Source organism: Leptonychotes weddellii, chromosome 16 (assembly GCF_054177405.1).
Source record: "Leptonychotes weddellii isolate Sample4059 chromosome 16, ASM5417740v2, whole genome shotgun sequence".
NCBI lineage: Eukaryota > Metazoa > Chordata > Mammalia > Carnivora > Phocidae > Leptonychotes > Leptonychotes weddellii.
The window spans coordinates 36,759,995-36,784,001 of NC_138384.1; the positions used below are offsets into that span (position 1 = coordinate 36,759,995).

A 24,007-nucleotide genomic window follows, 5' to 3' on the forward strand; every position below is an offset into this window, starting at 1 on the left:
GCAAACAATGAATCATGGAACACTTCATCTAAAACTAATGATGTAATGTATGGTGATTAACATAACATAATAAAAAAAATAAATAAAAAGATACTTCTAAAAAAAAATGCGCTTTTATGGGTCCCATCCCAGGGTTATAGAATTAAAATGTCAACAGTTTAGAGCTGGGAAGCTTCTCTTTACATTTCCCCGGTGATTCATTTGTCTACTGAACCACCATGATGAATTCTGGAGGTATGCTATAGTTCTGTCACTAATAAATTCTCAGGAAAACTACTAAATCATATTGGTCAATTACAAACCCGTAAGGTATTGCCTTCAAATTCCAATCAATTTTATTTATAAACAGAATATTTTAACCCATTTGTTTTTGAAACCTTTCTCTCATTCAGTATCTTTCCCTGGCCCCTCATGCCAACAGAGTAGAATGTTTACAAAGCATATGTTCAAAGTAATGCTAGTTTTTCACCTGAAAACATACCAAAAAAAAATAAATAAGAGTATGCAATGTGATTTGTTGCATTTTCTAATAATGTGACATAACAGAAAAAATCCCAATTAGCAGAATATTGTTAGCAGAAAGGCAATTTCGTCTTATCCATGCCTCACTCTATAAGTGAAATGTTTGAGCTCATTTGAACAGTATATCGAAGCTGCATTTCAAAAACCATGAGATAGTTAAAACTACCTACTGCTAATCCTGACGTTTGGCCTACACTAGGGATCAATTCTCAGTTTAAACGCACCGGCAAATAATTAATAAAGAGATTTAGAAAGCACAGGCTGTGTGATGGAATATCATGGCACCATGACATTGACCTAGAGGGCAGCATTATTGTAACTATTTTTAAGAATTACAACATAGAACTCATTATGTGTCAGTCACATTACGATTTACAAAATAGCTAACAATGGATTTGGCATTAACTTTACATTTAACCATCATCCCTACAGACAAGGATCTAATTTTACTGCATATGAAAGGAACATACACATTGCTAGTCTCCTGAAGACCTAATAAATTATGAGACTTAAATTTAAATTATTTTTAGAAAATCATCTCCCATTGCTCCCCAAACTTGTGCCAGCTCAAGTGAATAGCTAATTATTCCCCACAGAGACAGACAGACACACACAGACAGGCTCTCTTTCTCTCCCCCTCCCTCTCCTCTCTCTTGGGCTTGCTTGTGCTCTCTCTCTCTCTCTGGGCTCGCTTGTGCTCGCTCACTCTCTCTCTTTCCTCTCTCCCCTCTCCCCTGTGCTTTTATAACCAGGGTAAATGTAACGACACTGTTAAAATGCCATTAATCCTTCAAGGTTCATCTCCAATGCTACCTTGTCCATAACCCCGCAGACGGGATTCTTTCACTGATGGTTAAATTCTCTGGCGTTCTCTTTATTCTGTCTTGTATCTCGAGCTCCTGAGGGCAGAGGCTGGATTTGGCTTCACTTTGGATCCTGCCTCACCTTCCCTACCTCCAGTGCCTGGCAAAAAAGGAGGTTCTCAGTAAATTACTACGGGTGGACCCTTTATGACAATGTGCCAATGCATCGAATTAGTTTGGTTTTTCTACCCAAATAGAACTCACATTCTTCAATATAGCTTCTTGATTAAATGAATAAAGAGCCAGCTAAGAGAACACATTTGGTCTCTCTCTCTTTTTTTTTTTTTTTTACCTAAACATAAGCACAATAATAACTTAAACTGTTGGAGAAATAAATCCACAGTCCAAAGCCGTGCTGTTCTTATTATATGTGCTACAAACCTAAGCTCTTCCCTCCCAGGACCTGCCATGCTTCCAACTGGGCCCTTATTTGTGTCGAGAGAAGGCCACACAGACATCTTGTGCGGAAAGCACCAGGCCTCCTCTACCACGGGGGGAATATCTGAGCCACCCATCAGTGGCTTGGTATTTAAATGACAAAGAAACAAAGAACGTTTAAAAATCAAGACTGCCGCATTGGACAACAAGTGACCAAAACTTTGGAAGGGAGAATATCAAACAAAAAACAAAGCTATTTTAAAAGAAGCCAGAAATAAGGAATTAAGGACACGGGCAAAAATAAAACACTAACAGCAAAATAAATTTATACTTAAGACAACTATTTTTCAAAATTCTTGCTCGGCTTTGGATGTTCTGTTTGCCTCCCAGCTACAAACACATTCTTCACACATGCTGGGAATGCAACCGAAAACTAGTCAGCATTCAGAGGCTTAATCCACAGTCCCAGCTCTGTGCCTGTGGGCTTAATAGTCAGACAGCCATTTGTCCTCAGGAGAGGTTAGGGGTTGCAATGCAAATATGCAAACAACTGAGTTATTTCCCTAAAATAGCTGAAAAACGCAGGATCCCTATTGCTATTTTTTTCTAAAAGGAAAAAGAAGGGGAAATGCTTGCAATCTTAGGGATTTGTTTAAACACCCTAGTATAATACAGTTTTGAGGGAGAAAACAATGGAAAGGAATAAACACACTTGTCCCTGGGTAAAATCTATACTCTGGAGAAAAGGTTGACATATGTGTGACAGTTGATTTACCAGACTCACTAAAGATTTATTGATTTATCAATCAGTGCCTTGGGCACTTGATTCTCCCCAAGGGAAAATTAACAATTCCAACTAAACTAATATATTCTATTATGAACTAAAATGAATGCGAGGATCAATCCTGTCACTTTGTACAACATCCAATTATGAAAAAAAAAAGTATGTCTATCCTGTTGGGGATACCTAAAATTAAAAGTTATTTAATGAAAGAAATAATGTATTAAATAATCATTATTGGGGCCATTAGACGTTTTTTTTAATGGCTTTCACATGCTTTAAAGGAGAAAAGGGAATCTCAGAAATGTAATTGCATAACTGGGTTAAAAACATGATTTTTTTAAGTCAGTCGCCCCAAACTGACTGCCGTCTCTAGCACTTTGCAGGTGCATTTCCTTGGGCTTCTCCAAGCCTCAGTTTTCTCATCTGTAAAATGAGGAGATGGTCCTTAAGAGATGCGTAGTGACACAGCAGTCAATTTCTACTGTGGCATTGCTATTTTTACTAGTGTCCTCCTAAAATCATATTAAGTAGAGGGCGCCTGGGTGGCTCAGATGGTTAAGCATCTGCCTTCGGCTCAGGTCATGATCCCAGGGTCCTGGGATCGAGTCCCACATCGGGCTCCCGGCTCAGTGGGGAGCCTGCTTCTCCCTCTGACCCTCGCCCCTCTCATGCTGTTTCTCTCTCGCTCGCTCTCCAAAAAATAAATAAAATCTTTAAAAAAAAAAATCGTATTAAGTAGCATACTAGAATAACAGAATACAACACAGACAGGCGCCAGAACTGAAGTAGTTCACAGAATACAAAGTTCCTCTCTAGCTTTTGCAAGGCCTTTCAATGTCAACTAACTGACAGTTTGGAAAGGTTTACAAATTAACTATACATATATTAAGCTTTCTTTAGTGTTAGGTCTTGACCAGAAAAATTGACACCTGTGAGGGTGTTCTAAAGCAGAGGTCAGCAAATCATAGCCCAAGGGCCAAACCTGGCCCACCACCTATTTTTATAAATAAAGTTTTATTGGGACACAATCACACCCGCTCCTTCATACATTGTCCTGGCTGTTTGGGCACTACACTGACAGAGCTGAGTAGCTGTTGTAACCATACTACCTTGGGTGAGGTAGGGTGGGGCCAGATGCAGATCAAGAGAGAAACTGGAAAGAGTTTTACAGTCGTGATACTCACAGTTCTCTGGGGTGGAGGGGACGGGCGTAGGGGAACACGTCACACCTTGCAGGGGGAGCATTAGGGCCAATCACAAGGCAGAGGGATGAGGGAAACTATAAGCAAGCACCTTTATCCTGGTTTCCATGGAAAGGAAAGAAGGAGGAAAGGTAGGCAGGCTTAAGATTGGCTGATGTGAATCATCTCAGGGGCTCTGGGGCGTTGGAGCTGCCCTTGGGTGGGGATACAGTGGCCCAGTGCGTGAGAGCCAATGAGGGAGGTAGTTGGGGACATGGACTTAATAGCTGCTCAAGCATTAGAACCAACCAGCTCCTAGCCAGGGCCTCCAACTAGATCAAGACAGCATTTCTTAAAACTCTATTATACCTGCAAAGCCTAAAATGTGTACCGTGTGGTCCTTTACAAAACAGTTGGCTAGCTCCTCATCTAAAAAGGAAGTCTTGGCTTCCAGTTTAAGTTGGACATCACAATTCATACCTTAAATGTGCTCTCCAGAAATGCTTATAGAAATAATTCAGGGGTGCATAGATCTTTTCAAATTAGTGTTTTCATTTCCTTTGGGTAAAGATCCAGTAATTTCATGGTTTTGATTTGCATTTCCCTGATGATGAGTGATACTGAGCATCTTTTCATGCACTCCTATGTTTATTGCAGCATTATTTATAATAGCCAAGATATGGAGGCAGCCCAAGTGTCCATCCATAGGATTATTTAATTTATATAAATTCAATTAATTAATATATGATGTATTATTTGTTTCAGGGGTACAGGTCTGTGATTCATCAGTCTTATATAATACCCAGTGCTCATTACAACACATACCCTCCCCAGTGTCCATCACCCAGTTACCCCATCCCTCCACCTCCTCCACTCCAAAAGTACATTTGTCTTGATGAGTACTAAATAACATATAGAATTGCTGAATCATTATATTGTACACCTGAAGTTATACATAAATAAATAACTAAAAAGTTAAAAAATAATAATAATTTAGGGAATTTAAAATAGGTAAAAGATGAATCCATACTGGGAATGAGGGAAAGATGCCCTTTGAAGTCATGGGCTCAGGGGGGCCACCTGAATGGCACAGTCAGTTGGGCAACTGACACTTGGTTTCAGCTCAGGTTGTGATTTCATGGTCATGAGATCGAGCCCCACATCAGGCTCTGTGCTCAGCATGGAGTCTGCTTGAGATTCTCTCCCTCTCCCTCTGCTCCTCCCACTCGTGCTCTTTCTCTCTCTCAAATAAGTAAATAAATCTTAAAAAAAAAAAAAAAAAAAAAAAGAACATACTCTCACTTCTACTGTATGTTTTTGGTTCCAAAGGTCAGCCCTGGGGACTGGTGAGAGGGAACTATACAAGCATATAATCACCAGGAGGTGGAAATCATTGGAGACCACTGGAGGCTGGCTACTGCATTACCTAATTTATCCAAGTCTCAGTCTACCACCTTTATTTTTTTTTTAAGATTTTATTTATTTATTTGAGTGAAAGAGAGTGAGAGAGAAAGAGAAAGCACAAGAGGGGGGAGGGTCAGAGGGAGAAGCAGACTCCCCAGGGAGCAGGGAGCCCAATGCAGGACTCGATCCTGGGAATCCAGGATCATGACCTGAGCCAAAGGCAGACACTCAACCGACTGAGCCACCCAGGCACCCTATGATACTCCCTTTAAAGGTGGTAGAACTGGGTGCCTGGGTGGCTCAGTCGGTTAAGCACCTGCCTTCAGCTCAGGTCACAGTTCCAGGGTCCCGGGATCAAGCCTCATGTCAGGCACCCTGCCGAGCAGGGAGTCTGCCTCTCCCTCTCCCTCTGCCCCTCCCCCCTGCTCATGCTCTCGCTCACTCGATCTCTCTCTCTCTCTTAAATGAATAATAAATAAATAAATAAATAAAGCTGTCATCATAATAGTACTTGGCTCATAAGGTAATGATAAGGCGTTAGTGTGAGAATAGATATAAAGCCTTACCACCATGCCTGGCACTCAGTGAAGCACTCGTAAGTGCTAGCAATTGTTACTGATCTCATTTTTGTTATTCCTGCAGCTGGTACTTCCAAAACAGTAACAAAAGAAAAAAACAAACAAACAAGAAAACTCTAGCACCACAGGGAATTTCCCTGCCCTTGGCTGCCTCTAGAGGTCTCTTTCGCCTCTATACAGGCAGTTGTAAGTCTGGAAAAATAAACCCTCTGCAAACTCAACTATTCTCTTCTCCTCTCACCTTGACATGAAATATTTGAACTGGGCACCCATGATATAATAACTGACCAAACCTATTCTTATTTAAGCATTGTCCCAACATCGTTCCCTCTCTAGAGATGAACAAAAAAAAAAAAAAAAAAAAAATCAAAGAATAATCAATAGCTTAAAATAAAAGGGATTACCCCTTTCAAAATAAAAGATTTTGAAGTCTTCATTGTAAGAAATTAGAGAAACTTCAAAAATGTCAATTCAAATATTTTGACCATTCATTCATTCAACAAATATTTATTGAGCAATTGTTATGCACTACGTACCATTCCAGGAGCTATATTAACAACCTTGAAGAAACGGACAAAATTTCTCTGCCCCACAGGACCCTCAGGCTAGCAGGAAATAAGCAAATACACAAATAGATTAAAAAATCAAATAATGGGGTATGTTAGCTGGTAGTAAGTTAGATGCAAAGAGGTAAGTAGATATGCAAGTCTGGAATTCAGAGAAGTCTTACCTGGGGACATAAATTTAGAGTTTCCATTACAGAGCTGATATTTGAAACCTTGAGACAAGATACGATTACCGAAGGAGTGAGGGCAGACAGAAAAAAAAAAAAAAAAAACAGGTGCAAAGTCTAATTCCTGGGTTACTCCAGCATCTAGAGATGGGGAAATAAAGTGAAAGCAGCAAAGGACTCTGAGAAGTAGTGGCCAATAAGACAGAAGGAAAACCAAGAGAGTGGTGTCCCAGAAGCCAGTGAAGGGGTATCAGGGAAGCAATCAGCCATGTCAGACGCCATTGGGAGGTCAAGCAATGTGACGATGTGAATGGACCAATGGATTTAGCAACAAGGAGGTCACAGGTGACTTTGGCATGAGAGGCATTGGTGAAGTGGTGACATGAACAACTGACAGGGGTGGCTTCAAGAGAGAACAGGAGAACTGGAAACAGTGAGTATTGATAATTCAAAGATTTGGGCTATAAGGGTAGGCAGAGAAATGGGTGGTAGTTGGAGGAGAGTATGAAACAAGGAAAGGATTTCCCTCATCGCAATGGGACTAATCCAGTAGAGAAGGAAAGAAAGGAGAGAATTGCTAGCACGAGTCCTTGAGAAGGTGAGAGGAGAAAGGATCCAGTGGACAGTGGACAGTTGGTCTCAGACAGGAGCAGAAAGTCCAACCACAATAATAGGAGGGAAGGCAGAGTGTCCAGGCACAAAGGCAGGAAGGGGGATAGGCATGTCCCATAGTGCTCTGCTCCTCCTTGTTGTACCACCAATTGGGTAACTTTGTCATTACCCCTGTTGGCCTGCAGGCTTCTCTAAGACAGATGAGAGAGCCACCATATTGCTCAGCAACGTATCGTCAGTGCCTATAACAAAGCCTGGCACACAGCAAGTACTCAGCAAACATGACAAATGGCTCAATGAAAACAATGAGCGAGGGCGCCTGGGTGGCTCAGTTGGTTGGACGACTGCCTTCAGCTCAGGTCATGATCCTGGAGTCCCGGGATCGAGTCCCACATCGGGCTCCCTGCTCAGCGAGGAGCCTGCTTCTCCCTCTGACCCTCCCCCCTCTCATGTACTCTCTCTCATTCTCACTCTCTCAAATAAATAAATAAATCTTTTTAAAAAAAAAAACAATGAGCGAATGCGAATTTTGCTTTGCAGACATGAAAAAACTGTAAAGCTAGAGGCTCCTGGGTGGCTCAGTCGGTTAAGCATCTGCCTTCAGTCAGGTCATGATCCCAAGGTCCTGGAATCGAGCCCCACATCGGGCTCCCTGCTCAGTGGGGAACCTGCTTCTCCCTCTCCCTCTCTGCCTGCTTCTCTCTGTCAAATAAATAAACAAAACCTTAAAAAAAAAAAAAGAAAAAACTGTAAAGCTAGAAAATGTAGTACAATGCAGTCATGGCACAAGACAAAACAAACAGATCAATGGAAGAGAATTTTTTAAAATCTAAAAGACAAACCATATGATAAATGTCACACTGCCAAATATAATATGAGATATAATAACTAGTATAAAAGTGGCATTGCCAATAAGGAGTAATAGCATAAAATATTTAATAAATGCTATTAAGACAATCTGCTAAATATTTGGGGAAAGATAATATTTGTTATGTTACACAACACGCAAAAATGAATCACAGGTGAATTAGAGGTTTAAATTTTTTTATTTTTTTTATTTTTTGAAGATTTTATTTATTTATTTGACAGAGAGACTGAGAAAGGGAACACAAGCAGGGGGAGTGGGAGAGGGAGAAGCAGCCTCCCCACTGAGCAGGGAGCCTGACGCGGGGCTCGATCCCAGGAGCCTGGGATCATAACCCAAGCCGAAGGCAGACGCTTAATGACTGAGCCACCCAGGTGCCCTGAGGTTTAAATTTTTTTTTAAAGATTTATTTATTTATTTATTTATTTGAGAGAGAGAGAGAGAGAAAGTGCAAATGGGGGGAGGGGCAGAGGGAGAGGGAGAGAGAATCCTCAAGCAAACTCCCCACTGAGCATGGATCCAGCCACAGGGCTCAATCCCAGGACCCTGAGATCATGACCTGAGCTGAAATCAAGAGTCAGACACTTAACCGACTGAGCCACCCAGGTACCCTGTAGAGGTTTAAATTTTTTTAATAAAATGACCAAAATATGTGAATATTTGTAGAATCTTAGATCAATACCAAAGGCAAAAACATAAATTTAAAAAAAGAAATGATAGTAAAACTTCAAAAAATCATACAAAATAACAAGAAAAATTGAAGTGCAAATTATAAACCAGGAAGGTGTTTTTAATATATATGAAATTCTAACATATTCTCTAATATACATAAAGAAGTCTTGCACATCAGTATAAAATGTATATATGTATGTATATGTGAATACACATCCACATACCTCCTAGCAACGTCCACTGAAAGGGCCTGAAAGCAAAACCCCCAGGAGCAATGTATATGTGTCCCTATTTAGGTCACTAAAACAATTTTATGTTAAGAAGAATCATGGATCCTTGGAGAAATGAATGAATCCTATGGCTGGGAAGGTATTTGATGAGCCTGGAATATCTTGTTAGATTAGAAAGTAAGGAAATGTTTTCCCAAAATGATAGAGGCTCACAAAGGCACAGGAACTACCACATCCAAATCTGGAACAATTTGAGCACCAAAATAATAAAAGCAAATGAATTACAAATCACTGAAAAATAGAAATCTATGAGTGTATGTGGATGATAGATGGCAGATGATTAGATAGATTGATAGATCGATCGATAGATAGATAGATGATAGTTGGATGAAGGATGGAGAGACAGACAGGGAAGAAGGGAGGATTCTTGCTTATAGTAGGTGCTGAGTACCAACTAGAAAATATGGTGGGAATGCTACAGTTGGAAAATAATTTCACAACCATAAAAGAGATTGGTTAGGCAAGGATCATCATTGGGTGCTAAATCTAGGGGGAAGTTTTGATGAGGAACAGGACACTTGCATAGTTTTCATAGATGGCTTATTAGTTTTAAAGAGAAAAGCAGTTACTTTCTAGTAGAGAAATAAGACAACAGCTTGATTAGATGATCAAAATTAACATCTCTATTTCGGAGCAGATATATATCGAGTACCTCCAGATGGATATGCTCAGGACACATACTATGTAAATGGTATTCCAGCCAAGGATTCATTTCCTATTCCAGTCATGAAGAAACATCAGAGATGCCCCAAAATGAGGAACATTATAATTTAAAAAGTGAGGGATCGTATTTGCTATGATCTCAATGTTTATGTCCCCCGCAAAATTCCTATGTTAGAAACTTAACCCCCGAGGCAACGGTATTAGGAGGTGGGGCCTTTGGGAGGTAATTAGGTCGAGGGCTGAGCCCTTATGAATGGGATTAGTGCTCATATAAAAGAAGGCTGACAGAGCTCCCTTCTACCACATGAGGACCAGTGAGAAAATGTGCAGTCTGCAATGCATAAGAGGGAAAATGTGCAGTCTTCACCAGAACCTGACCGTGCTGGCATGCTGACCTTGGATTGCCAGCCTCCAGAACTGTGAGAAATAAATTTGTGTTGCTTATAAGAACTGTGGTCTGTGGTATTTTTGTTATAGCAACATGAACGGACAAAGACAATATTTTTTTAAAATGTCAATGTCATAAAAGACAAAAGCTGTGGGAATATTCCAGATTAAAGGAGCCTAAAGAGACAGGACAACTAAATGCAATATCTGATCTAGATGGGATCTTGATGGAGGAAAAACAATATTAGGAAGGATATTATTGGGAGGCACCTGGGTGGCTCAGTCGGTTAAGCATCTGCCTTTGGCTCAAGTCATGATCCCAGCGTCCTGGGATCAAGCCCCACATTGGACTCCCTGCTCAGCAGGGAGTCTGCTTCTCCCTCTCCCTCTACCCTCAACCTGCTTGTTCTCTCTCTCTCTCTCAAATAAATAAAATCTTTCAAAAAAAAAAAAGAAAGGATATTATTGAGTCAGTTGACAAAATCACAATGCCAACAGTGGATTAGAGCCAAGTATTATGCAAATTTACTGAAGTTGATCATTGCACTGTGGTGATGTACAAGAACATTCTTATTCTCAGGTAAAAAATACAAAAGTATTGAGAGGTAAAGGGCCATGATGTGTGCAAATTTACTCTCAAATGGTTTGGGAGAAAAAAATTAGATATATACAGAATTGATAATAAAGAAAAATGGGGAAGATGTTAATAATATGTGAAGCTGGGTACAGTGCATACAGGTGTTCAAAACTAGATCTAGACTTGCAACTTCTCTGTAAGTGTGAAATTATTTCCAAATGAAAAGTTTTTTAAAAATCAAAACAAAAAACCTAACATCCCAATCAGAAAAAAAAATGGGCATAGGATATGAACAGATAATGCATGTAAGAATAGACACATAAAAGAGTGTTGAGCCTTGGTAATAATAATAGTGCAAATTAAAATACCTGTCATTTACATCAAGTTTTAGGCTGTCACCTTCTCAATTAAGCTTATCTTGACTACTGTAACTAAACTACTCCTGCCCCCTTAACCTGCTCTGGCTTTTTTCTAAAACCTAAATAATATTTTTTAAATAAATCAATAAATTTTTAAATAAATAAATAATATTTTTTCTAAAACACTAAATGATTTACTCACTTACTGTATTTATTACTTGTTTGTCTCTTCCAGTAGAATATAAGTCTCATGAGGTCAGGGATTGTTCTTTTTCATTAATCTATCCCAAGCACTGAGAATAATGCCTGAGATGCAATCAGCAATCAATGTACACGTGCTAAATGAATGCAGCAGATTAGCAAATTTGGGGATTTTTTGATAATAATAATAATAATAATAATACACACAGTAGGCAAGAATATAATAACCCAGACTCTCTTATGTACTGCTGGTAGGAGGGTATACTGATAAAATGAACCATATTTATTCATACTATAAAATACTAAGTAGTCCTTAAAAGTGATGTTTTGCAATGTGACAAAATGCTCAGTACATTGTTATGTGAAAAACACAAATTATAAAATAGCATGTACAATATGCTTCCACTATATTTTTTGAAAAAGAAAAAAATTGGGGGGGCGCCTGGGTGGTGCAGTCGGTTAAGTGTCCAACTCTCAATTTCTGCTCAGGTCATGATCTCAGCGTCATGGGATCAAGCCCCGCATCTGGCTCCACACTCAGCAGGGAGTCTGCTTCTCTCACTCTCTCTCTCTGTCTCCTTCTGCCCTTTCCCCCGCTCACACTCTCTCTAAATAAAATCTTTAAAAATAAATAAATAAATAGAAAAAAAGCAGAGAGTATATATAACAAAATCTTATTTATGAAGTGAGATGACAAGTATTTTTTACTTTCTTCCTTTGCCATATTTATTTTCTATAATGAATATGTATTAGATGTGTAGCAAGCAAGGCAAAACTTTTTTTAAGGGGAGAAAATAGGAATTACCTAGTCAATATAAATATGCCTTTCTGTTTTAACAAGGATACCAAAAGAGTAAGAAAGTAACTTAAAAGGTTCTATGTAGGGGCGCCTGGGTGGCTCAGTCATAAAGGTTTGCCTTCAGCCTCGGGTCATGATCCCAGGGTCCTGGGATCGAGTCCCACATCGGACTCCCTGCTCCGTGGGAAGCCTGTTTCTCCCTCTCCCACTCATCCTGCTTGTGTTCCCGCTCTCGCTACCTCTCTGTCAAATAAATAAATAAAATCTTTGGGGTGCCTGGGTGGCTCGGTTGTTAAGCGTCTGCCTTTGGCTCAGGTCATGATCCCAGGGTCCTGGGATTGAGCCCCGCATCGGGCTCCCTGCTCCGCGGGAAGCCTGCTTGTCCCTCTCCCACTCCCCCTGTTTGTGTTCCTGCTCTCGCTGTCTCTCTCTCTGTCAAATAAATAAATAAAATCTTTATAAATAAATAAATTAATTAATTAATTAAAATCTTTGAAAAAAGGAAAAATAAATAAAATATTCAATATTATATTATTGCACTGTGGTGATGTACAATATTATTATATTATTATATTACATTGAGTGGAAGCTAGCAAACAAAAAGAGAGAACCAAATGCAGAATATGAAATGTCCTCACTATTGTTTGTTGTTTTTAAACTGCAAAAGGTATAAATGTGCATGTAAAGGCATATTAAATTATTTGATAAAAGCTTCTGGAGAAAAAAAACCATTTTCTTCTAAGACCAGGATACTCTTTCGGAACAAAACTCCCAAGATCTGACCATCTCAGAAGCCAAACCGAGTCTGCTGGCTGCGCACGAGTCTGACTTATACTTTGGAACAGGGCAGGGCCTCCTCTGGGCCTGGGCCTGGGCCTGTGGGGCTCTGTGAAAGCCACTCGTCCCTGCCAGCCAGACTAAGGACCAGCACCACTTAGTGTGAAAGTTAACTCAGGAAGGTTTAACTCCACAAAACAAAATGATTTAAAAAAAAAGCCGGTGGTTTATGAAATTCTAGATTCATTACGATTACCAGGAGCAGGTGCATTATACGCAACATGCGGGGAAACACTAAATATACATAAGACATCTTTTTTAATCCATCAGACTTACACATGCTAGGAGGACGTTTTGGCAACTACTATAAAATACTGCCCTCTGGTGTTGAGGTCATTCTATATTTGTTAATATAATACAAAAAGAAAAAAGAAAAAGCCTTTCTTAAACATAAGAATCACTACCTTCAGGGACTTGTTTCTGGCTTGCAAAAATCTGAACACAAAATCCCACAGGATTTCACCGCAATATATTGTGGACACCTTCCCTACTGCACCTGAAAAAAATACCAAGTAATGTTATTACGAGCTATCTTAGCCAATTCATAGAAGAGAATTTTTTTCTCCAGGAACTATATTCAACTCTCTTTGAGAAGAAAAAAAAAGTATTTTAAGAGTTTCTGCTGGGAAGGGGTTTTTTGGAAATAAACCAAAGATTTTTTTCACAGGAAAACTCTATTAATTTTGGTAGGAAAAATAAAAACAGGAGTATTATATATACCATATATTATATATACCATATATTATAGAAGACTTTTAAAATGTGAGACAATATTTATGCAAAACAAACAGCAACCTTAGCAAAAGAAGCTGGCAGTCACTATCTGCACATTGAATCTTTTATCCTGCTTTAGTAGCATTTAAACGAAATAATTTGGGAAGGTAGTTTTAATGGTTATACATACAAGAATTACATGTGCAGGGGCGCCTGGATGGCTCAGTTGGTTGGGCGACTGCCTTCGGCTCAGGTCATGATCCTGGAGTCCCGGGATCGAGTTCCACATCGGGCTCCCTGCTCGGCAGGGAGTCTGCTTCTCCCTCTGACCCTCCTCCCTCTCATACTCTCTGTCTCTCATTCTCTCTTTCCCAAATAAATAAATAAAATCTTTAAAAAAAAAAAAAAAGAATTACATGTGCAATCTTAGCAGAAAAACTCAAAAGAGTAATTAAATACAAGTAACACTATGTTACCATTGAGTTAAAAACAAACTCTGAAAGAGGTTATCTTAAATAATGTTTAAGGGAAATAATGTTTACGTTTTCTCACATAAATTGAGTTTAGAATGTCTCCATCTCAGGCTGGATACATATATATAATCTCAAATGGCTACAATTTTTAATTTGTCAGATCTGAGACTTAGAATTTGTAGGTATTGTAATACTTATTAGAAAAAAACATTTACCTAAATATCACTATTTTGAAGCAACTACGTTCCTGTATTCTACTCATTTTATATTTAGAACTTCATAATAAATGTTTAACAAAATGCTTATTTGAAATAAATAAAAATATCAACCAGAGGAATTTTTGACGTAAATTTGCAAGAGAAATTATAATAATGTTAATTATAGCTAATATTTATTGAATATTTAATATATACCAGACACTAACAAGTACTTTACCAGAATTATCCCATTTAATCATCCCAAACTCCACCAGGTAGGTATATCCCTATTTTATTTATTTATTTATTTTAAAGATTTTATTTATTTATTTGACAGAGAGAGACACAGCGAGAGAGGGAACAAAAGCACGGGGAGTGGGAGAGGGAGAAGCAGACTCCCTGCTGAGCAGGGAGCCCGATGTGGGGCTTGATCCCAGGACCCTGAGACCATGACCTGAGCCGAAGGCAGACGCTTAACAACTGAGCCACCCAGGCACCCTGGTATATCCCTATTTTATAGAGGAGGAAAATGACACATATAGAGGTTAATAATTTTTCCAAGATCATACAGCAAGAAAATGAGAAGTGGCATTAACACCCAGGAATTCTGACTTCAGAAGCCATGTTCTTAATTAACTCTGCTAGACCAATCACTAGGGAAGAGTGTTTTTGCACAAACTGGTTACCCAAGTTTGGACACAATGTAAACTGAGCTATCCAGCATCTATAAAGTGTTCCTACAAATAAATAAGAAACACAATCTAATAAAAGAAACATGACATTACCAATGTATATCACTTGTCCTGACCTGTCCCCTAAGTTCCCTGGATTTATATCCCCTTGCGCACTTGTTTTCTCTACTTGAATGTCTTTGGCATGGCTGCCAAGAAGCTACATAAGTTGGCTATATTAATATCCTAGGGCTGCTGTAACAAAGTACCACCAACTGGGTAGCTTAAACCAAATAAACCAAAAGCCTATTCTCTCATAGTTCTGGGGACTGGAAGTTCAAATTCAAGGTGTCATCAGGGCCATACTCCCACCAAAGTCTCTAGAGAAGGGTCTTTCTTTGCCGTTTCTAGGTTCCGATGGTGGCTGGTAATCTTTGGTGGTCCTTGGCTGCTGGCTGCATGACTCCCGTCCCTGCCTGGCTGCTTTCCCTCTGTTTCTGTCTCCCTTTGTCCAGATTCCCCTCTTATAAGAACACCAGCCATTAGATCAGGGCCCCTCCTTAAATCCAGTATGACCTCATCATCTTAACTTGATTCTATCTTCAAAGACCTGATATTTAAATAAGGTCACATTCACAGCTACTAGGGGTCAGGACAAACATATTGTTTTGGGGAACACAATTCAACCCAGTGCAGTGGCATTTCAGGTTCTTGAGAGTTTCTAACTCCCACCAATAGACTCTGTGTGTGTGTGTTTCAAACATATACATTTAAATACATTTGCATGCACACAACACATACGTTGTACAGCATATGTAGGGCACACATCTATGAATACATACACATACAAACAAATATATACAAAAGGGATAATTTCTATAAGGAATAAGCTCTAGATTATACCAAAATATTATACTCATTTTAATATTTTTCCTATCCATGCATAAAAGGAAACCTTTCTAAGAAAACTCATTTAACAATAAAAATTCCCCATAAGAGTCTTTAAAACACCAAATTCTTTGATTAAATGATTTAATTTTTTTTACAATAAAAAAAGCAAAACGGGAATTCCACACCCAGAGATGATAGAGTAACTAGATGTGCCCTACCAATGCAAACAACTAAAAAATTGTACCAAATGTATAAACCAACGACACTGAACAATAGGCGGCACAAGACTGTGACCCTAGAGAGAAGTGAAACAAACAATGTGACACTTACAATTACCCTGATTTCTGCCTGGATGCATTTACCAAGACCACGGCACAAGTAGGGAGATCCCTAAAAGCTTAGAGCAAACTTACTGAGCTGAAAAGAAAGATATCAGAGTTTTTTTGTTTTTTTAAGATTTTATTTATTTATTCATGAGAGAGAGAGAGAGGCAGAGGCAGAGGGAGAAGCAGGCTCCCCAAGGAGCAGGGAGCCTGATGCAGGACTCGATCCCAGGATCCCTGGATCATGATCTGAGCCAAAGGCTGACACTTAACCATCTGTGCCACCCAGGCACCCAAGATATCAGAGTTTTGAAAGTATGAGGTAGCTGGAATTTGTGGGGAGAAGTACCAGAGAAGTGGGAGTTATACAGAGAGCTCCATCCAGATACCTGCATAGTGGTCCCCTTGAGGTTTTGGCTGAATTGCAAGCCATGTAGACATACAGTGAGACACCACAAAGCAAGGCAATGCATAAGTTCTTGGGAAAGAACAGCTATAAGCCAAAGACCACTGGACCTCACAGTATTTGAGTGTTTGATGTTTCAATACCAAACAGCTAGAGGGAAGTGACCTCACTGAAAACTTTGGGCATGGAACAGAAATACCAGAAAGCCACAGATAAGTAGGAAGTGGGCTAAACTGGCCCTAGTAACTTTACAAAGTTTAAAAACAAGGTTCAATAGACTCATCTTAACAAAATTTTTTAAAAATATTGTTTAATTATTTGACAGAGAGAGAGAGAGCACAAGCAGGGGGCACAGCAGGCAAAGGGAGAGGGAGAAGCAGACTGCCTGCTGAGCAGGGAGCCCAATGCAGGACTTGAGCCCAGGACCCTGGGATCATGACCTGAGCTGAAGGCAGATGTTTAACAGACTGAGCCACCCAGGCACCCGTCATCTTAACAAAGTTTAAAAACAAAGTTCAATAAGATGAAGTTAATCCATAGATGAGTCAATCAACTTCCAAAACACAATTTCAACATAAAATTTTAAAAAACCAAACAAAATCCAAACACTAAACAAAGTGATGGCTACATCATCTAGCATTAAATAAAAAATTACTAGACATGCAAAGAAGCAGGAAACGGTTACCTATAACCAGGAGAAAAATCAGTCAATACAAACAGACCCACAAATTATAGAGGATGAAATAAGAAAACAAAAATTTTAAAAGAAATATTATAAATATGTTCAAATATTTAAGGAAATCTTCAACACAATGAAGATAAAAATTAAAATGTTCCAAATGGAACATCCATAGATGAAAAATACAATATCTGAGGGGCTACTGCAGAAGAGAGGATCAGTAAACTTAAAGACAAAGCAGCAGAAACTATCCAAATTGAAGCACAGAGAAATAAAGAAAACCAAAAAAAAAAAAAAAAAGTTTATACAGCCTCTGATATTATCACATGTTTGACATGTGTGTAGTTGGAAAGGAGAATATAACAGAAAAAATATAGAAGTAATAGTGCTGGGGCACCTGAGTGGCTCAGTCGGTTGAGTGTCCAACTCTTGATTTCGCTCAGGTCATAGTCTCGGGGTCGTAAGATCAAGCCCCATGTTGGGCTCTGGGCTCAGTGTGGAGTCTGCTTGAGATTCTCTCTCTCCCTCTCCTTCTGCCCCTCCCCCCACTCATGCTCTCACTCTCTCTCTCTCTCTAAAAAAAAAAAAAAGAGGGCGCCTGGGTGGCTCAGTTGGTTAAGCAACTGCCTTCGGCTCAGGTCATGATCCTGGAGTCCTGGGATGGAGTCCCACATCGGGCTCCCTGCTCAGCAGGGAGTCTGCTTCTCCCTCTGACCCTCCCCCGTCTCATGCTGTCTCTCTGTCATTCTCTCTCTCAATAAATAAATAAAAATCTTTAAAAAAAAAAAAAAAGAAATGTATAAAAAAAAAAAGAAGGAGGAGGAGGAGGAAGAGGAGAAGGAATAAGAAGTAGTAGTAGTAGTGGAAATTTTTCCATATTTTCTGAAACTATAAACCCAAGATACAAGAAGATCCATAAACCCTTAGTATGAAAAACACAAAGAAAACAATGCAAAGTATTACTATAATCAAATTGCTGAAAGCCAATACGAGAAAATCTTAAGAGCTCCCAGAGAAAAAGAGTCAGGATGGACAGAGAAAAAAAAGAACTATCACCTACTTGTCATCAAAAACAATGCTAAGCAGGAAGACAATAAATGACATATTTAAAGTGTTTTTAAAAATTCAGCCTATGGGGCACCTGAGTGGCTCAGTTGTTAAGCGTCTGCCTTCCACTCAGGTCATGATCCCAGGGTCCTGGGATCAAGCCCTGCATCGGGCTCCCTGCTCCATGGGAAGCCTGCTTCTCTCTCTCCCACTCCCCCTGCTTATGTTCCCTCTCTCGCAGTGTCTCTCTCTCTCTGTCAAATAAATAAATAAAATCTTTAAAAAAAAAAACTCAACCTAGGGGACCCCTGGGTGGCTCAATCAGTTAAGCATTTGCCTCCCGCTCAGGTCATGATCCCGGGGTCCTGGGATCAAGTCCCACATCGGGCTCCCTGCTCAGCAGGGAGCCTGGTTCTCCCTCTGTCTGCTGCTCCCCCTGCTTATGCTCTCTCTCTCTCTCTGGCAAATAAATGAATAAAATCTTAAAAAAAAAAATTCAACCTAGAAAATATCATTTTAAATACCCCAAAAAAAATCTTCCATAAAGGAAGACAAAACCAGTATTTTTTCAAACAAAAGCTAAGGTAATGGTTGCCAGAGACCTCTGGAAATAGTAAAGAAGGTTCTTCAAGCTGAAGGAAAACAGTTGCAGTTGAAAACTTAAAATTAAAAGACAAAATGGAGATAACCAGAAATGGTAAATATTTGAATAAACATAAAACCCTTTTCTTGTTTTTCAATTTCTTTAAAAGCTATTTGACCTTTAAAAGCAAAAGTAACAACAATATATTGTGGAATACATAGAATATATAAAAATAAAATGTATAGTAATAAAAATAGCCCCAAAATGAGGGGTAGGGGGAGAAATAGAAATACTGGTTTAAAAGTCTTATACGTGAAGTGGTATAGTATAGTAAAATCAAGAAGACAAAACTATCTTCAACAAGTATGCATCTAACAACAGAACTTCAAAACACATAGAACAAAAACTGACAGACAGAAAGGAGAAATAGGCAAATCCCCAATTACAGTTAGAAGTTTAAAACTTCCTCTCTCAGTAACTGATAGAACAAGTAGATAAAATTAATAAGGATATGGACAATCTGAATACTCTCAACCAACTTTATTTTTTTTTCAGATTTTATTTATTTGAGAGAGAGAGAGTGAGAGAGAGCACAAGTGTGGAAAGAGGCAGAAGGAGAACAGACTCCCTGCTGAGCAGGGGGCCCAATGTGGGGCTCGATCCCAGGACCCTGGGATCATGACCTGAGTTGAAAGCAGACACTTAACCAACTGAACCACCCAGGCGCCCCTCTCAACCAACTTTAACTAATTGATAAATATAGAACACTACACTAAACAACTACAGAATATGCATTCTTTTCAAATGCACATGGAAAATTAACAAAGTAGATTAAATACTAGCCATGAATCAAGTCTCAATAAGTGTAAAAAGACTGAAAATGTACAGAATATATTCTCTGACCACAACTTAATTATGAATAAAAAATGGGGCACCTGGGTGGCTCAGCCAGTTGAGCATCTGAGTCTTAGTTTCAGCTCAGGTCATGATCTCATGGATCATTGGATCAAGCCCCACAGTAGGCTCCATGCTTGGAAGGGAGTCTGCTTGGAGATTCTCTCCCTCTGCCCCTTCCCCACACTCCTGCTCTCTCTCTCTCTCTCATAAATAAATCTTTAAAATAGGGACGCCTGGGTAGCTCAGTCGGTTAAGCATCTGCCTTCAGCTCAGGTCATGATCCCTGGGTCCTAGGATCAAGCCCCACATCGGGCTCCCTGCTCAGCAGGGAGTCGGCTTCTCCCTCTGCCCCTCCCCCCTGCTCTTGCTCTCTCACTCTCTCACTCATGCTCTCTCTCTAATAAATAAATAAAATCTTTAAAAAATAAATAAATCTTTAAAATAAATAAATAACAAGAAGACATATGGAAAATTCCAAAATATTTAGAAATTAAACACATTTTTAAGTAACCTATGAGTCAAATAAGAAATCACAAGAGAAATTAGAAAATATTTCAAACTGAATTATAATGAAAATATACCAAAATTTGTGGGATGGAGCTAAAGCAGTGCTTAAAGGAAATTTTATAACTTAAAATGCTTATATCAGGTGCACCTGGGTGGCTCAGTCGTTAAGCGTCTGCCTTGGGCTCAGGTCATGATCCCAGAATCCTGGGATCAAGCCCCGCATTGGGCTCCCTGCTCATTGGGAAGTCTGCTTCTTCCTCTCCCACTCCCCCTGCTTATGTTCCCTCTCTTGCTGTGTCTCTGTCTGTCAAATAAATAAATAAATCTTTAAAAAAAATGCTTATATCAGAAAAGAAGCCTTAAAATAAATTATCTAAGTTTTTAACTTAAGAAGCTAGAAATAGAAATAGAGGAACAAATGAATCCAAAGTAAAAGGAAATAACAAAAATAAGAGCAGAAATCAATGAAATAGCAAACAGACAACAGGAAAAAAAAAATCAATGAAACAAAAAACTAATTTTTTGAAAAGATTAATAAAAGTAATAAGCCTCTAGCTAGGCTGATCAAGAAATAAAGAGAGAAAATACAAATTACCAATATCAGGAATAAAATAGGAGATATTGCCAGATCCAAAGTTATTAAAAAGATAACAAAGTAATAAAATGCATAAGATTATACCAATAAATTTGAGAGCTTTGAAAAAAAAATTTCTTTGAAAGACACAAAGTACCAAAAGTATCAAAAGAAGAAACAGAAAATCTGAATAGACCTTAATTAATTAAAGAAATTGAATCTGTATTTTAAAACTATTCCTCAAAGAAAACCAAAACCCCCGATTTTTTAAAGGAAGAAATCACACAAACTCTTTCAGAAAACAGAAGAAGCAATTTCCAAATTCACTTTATGAGGTCAGCACTACTGTTATATCAAAATCAAAGACATTACAGAAAAATAAAATTACAGACCAATATCTCTCATAAATGTAGATACAGAGATCTTTAACAATATATTAGCAAATCAAATTCAGCAATATATATAAGGGATAATAATCATAACCAATGGGTTTTTTTAAGGAGGCAGTTTGGCTTATCTTTCAAAAATCAGTCAATGTAATCCACTGCATTCACTTTTACTCATGGAATAAAAGGGGGAAAAAACATATGATCATTTCAATAGATGCAGAAAAAGCACTTGACCAAATTCAATATCCATTCGTGAAAAACAGCTTCAGCAAATTAGGAATACAAAGAAATTTCCTCAGTCTGATAAAGGACATTTATGAAAGCCTCACATACTGATGAAAGACTTAACATTTCCCCCCAAATCAGGAATAAGCAAGGACATCCACTTTTACCTTTTCTATTCAACATTGTAGTGGAGATCCGAGCCAGTGCAATAAGGCAAGGAAACACATACAAATTAGAAAAGAAGTAAAACTGCCTTTACTAAAAAAAAAAAAAAAAAAAGCCCTTACTTGTCATCAGTTTAATCATGTATGTAAAATCCTAAGGAATCTACCAGAAAACTATAGAATACATCCTTTTGTAAACGTCTCAGGATATAAATTCAGTATTTAGCAATCAAATGGAAAATTTTTGTTATAAATAGAGCATCAAATTTTTTTCCATAAAATAATTAGGGGTAAAAAATATGAATTCAAATGTGCTGAGGACTCATGACATACGACACTAAAGCAGATAAAACTCTCCTACCCCACTACAAACACCTCTTAACACTGGAGTTTCCAGTAGGTCAGTCCTTGGATTGTTTTTTCTTCAGCTATACCATTTCTCATCTCAGGAATTGGAATTCCATCTCTACATATGTATTCTCCAAATTTATAGCTCTCATTTCAACCTCTTCTCCCCCCTCTTGTATATTCAGTGGCCTACTCATTATGTCTACTTGGATGTGTCATAAACACCTGAAACTTAACATGTTCAAGACTGAATTCCTTATTTTCCACCACTCCCCACCTGCTCTTCCTGCAGTCTTCTTTTGGTTAGCAATCAATTTTTTCTGGGACCCTAGTCAGAAACTTGGAAGTTCTCTGACTCCTCTCTCTCACATCCCATTCCAAAACTCATCAACAAATCATGTTGGCTCTTCCTTAAAACTATAATCAGAATCTGACCATGTCTCTTCTTCTTGCTACTCTGGCAAGCCACCATCATCTCCTGCCTGACTTATTATAATAGCCCATACCTCTTCCTGCGTTTAGTTTTGCTTTCCTGTAGTCTAATAAGCAGCTGGACTTAATCCTTTTTAAATGTTGGTATGATCATGTCACTCTTCTCCTCACAACTTATGCATCCCCAGTGTGTAGAATACTGCCTGAATACAAAGAAAGTGTTCAATAAATTTGTGTCAAGTAAATGAACAAAACAATGAATGAAATACAATTTAAATGGTTTAACACAAAATGAAACTCAAAACAAAGATGGAAATGCCCAAGCACCAAACACAGAGGACTCTCAAAGCTCGGCTTTGAATTGACAGTAACTTTCAGATACCAGAATGGGCTTTAAGGGCACATGGGGATAGAAGGTATGGCCTTAAGATCACTTGAAGCAGGGGGCTGGAATTTGCTCCTTTACATGAAACCCTAAGGCTTCCAAGGGCTCCCTAGTCCATGGTAAGTAGACTAAAAAGAGACCCTACCCCATCCTCAGCCAAGAGAAGTATCATGGAAGCATGCCATTTACTCTGAACTAAGAGTGACAAGGAGAAAAAATAATTTCCAGGTAATATCATTCCTATATCTATGACATAGATAGATGCAAGGTCCAAATTTACACTTCCAGAGTAGTGTGGGAAATCCAAGATGCTTAATTAGCATACAAGCTGATCTAGGATTACTGAAACTCCAAAAGTCTGCCAAAGAAAACAGGATATCACTCTGTAGAAACACTTTCAAATCCCAGAACATAGAAAAATCACTTGTTTTTAAAAACAATTCCAGATAACGTATTCGTGGCCGCGGCGGGCGCGGAGTGAGCAGGAGCGCGGGGTCGCTCTACCAGTGTGGTAAAGCCCCAACGCCCTCACCATGGACTTCCAGCATCGCCCCGGGGGTAAGACCGGGAGCGGAGGCGTAGCCTCCTCCTCGGAGAGCAACCGAGACCGCAGGGAGCGCCTCCGGCAGCTGGCCCTGGAGACCATCGACATCAACAAGGACCCGTATTTCATGAAGAACCATCTGGGCTCGTACGAGCGCAAGCTGTGTCTGACCCTGCACAACAATGAGGGGAGCTACCTGGCACATACCCAAGGGAAGAAGCATCAGACCAACTTGGCCCGGCGAGCCGCCAAGGAGGCCAAGGAGGCCCCCGCCCAGCCGGCGCCAGAAAAGGTCAAGGTGGAGGTGAAGAAGTTTGTGAAGATTGGCCGCCCAGGCTACAAAGTGACCAAGCAGAGGGACACAGAGATGGGCCAGCAGAGCCTCCTCTTCCAGATTGACTACCCTGAGATCGCCGAGGGCATCATGCCCCGCCACCGCTTCATGTCCGCCTACGAGCAGAGGATCGAGCCCCCCGACCGGCGCTGGCAGTACCTGCTCATGGCCGCCGAGCCCTACGAGACCATCGCCTTCAAGGTGCCCAGCAGGGAGATCGATAAGGCCGAAGGCAAGTTCTGGACTCACTGGAATCGGGAAACCAAGCAGTTTTTCCTGCAGTTTCACTTCAAGATGGAGAAGCCACCAGCCCCGCCGAGCCTCCCTGCTGGGCCTCCTGGGGTGAAGAGACCCCCGCCCCCCCTGATGAATGGTCTGCCGCCCCGGCCGCCTCTGCCAGAGTCTTTGCCCCCGCCACCACCGGGAGGCCTGCCTCTGCCACCCATGCCGCCCAGTGGGCCTGCACCCTCAGGGCCTCCGGGCCCTCCCCAGCTGCCCCCGCCAGCTCCCGGTGTCCAC

General features: G+C 39.7%; 1 long non-coding RNA gene and 1 pseudogene across 1 annotated transcript in view; one reads left to right on the plus strand and one right to left on the minus strand.

The window, feature by feature from the left end:
* LOC145717661 (uncharacterized) overlaps positions 1–24,007 on the minus strand; it is a 205,490-nt gene that overhangs the window by 165,227 nt on the left and 16,256 nt on the right. The window lies entirely within an intron of this gene.
* The window catches only part of LOC145717665 (splicing factor 3A subunit 2 pseudogene), a 4,441-nt pseudogene continuing 3,496 nt past the window's right edge, over positions 23,063–24,007 (plus strand).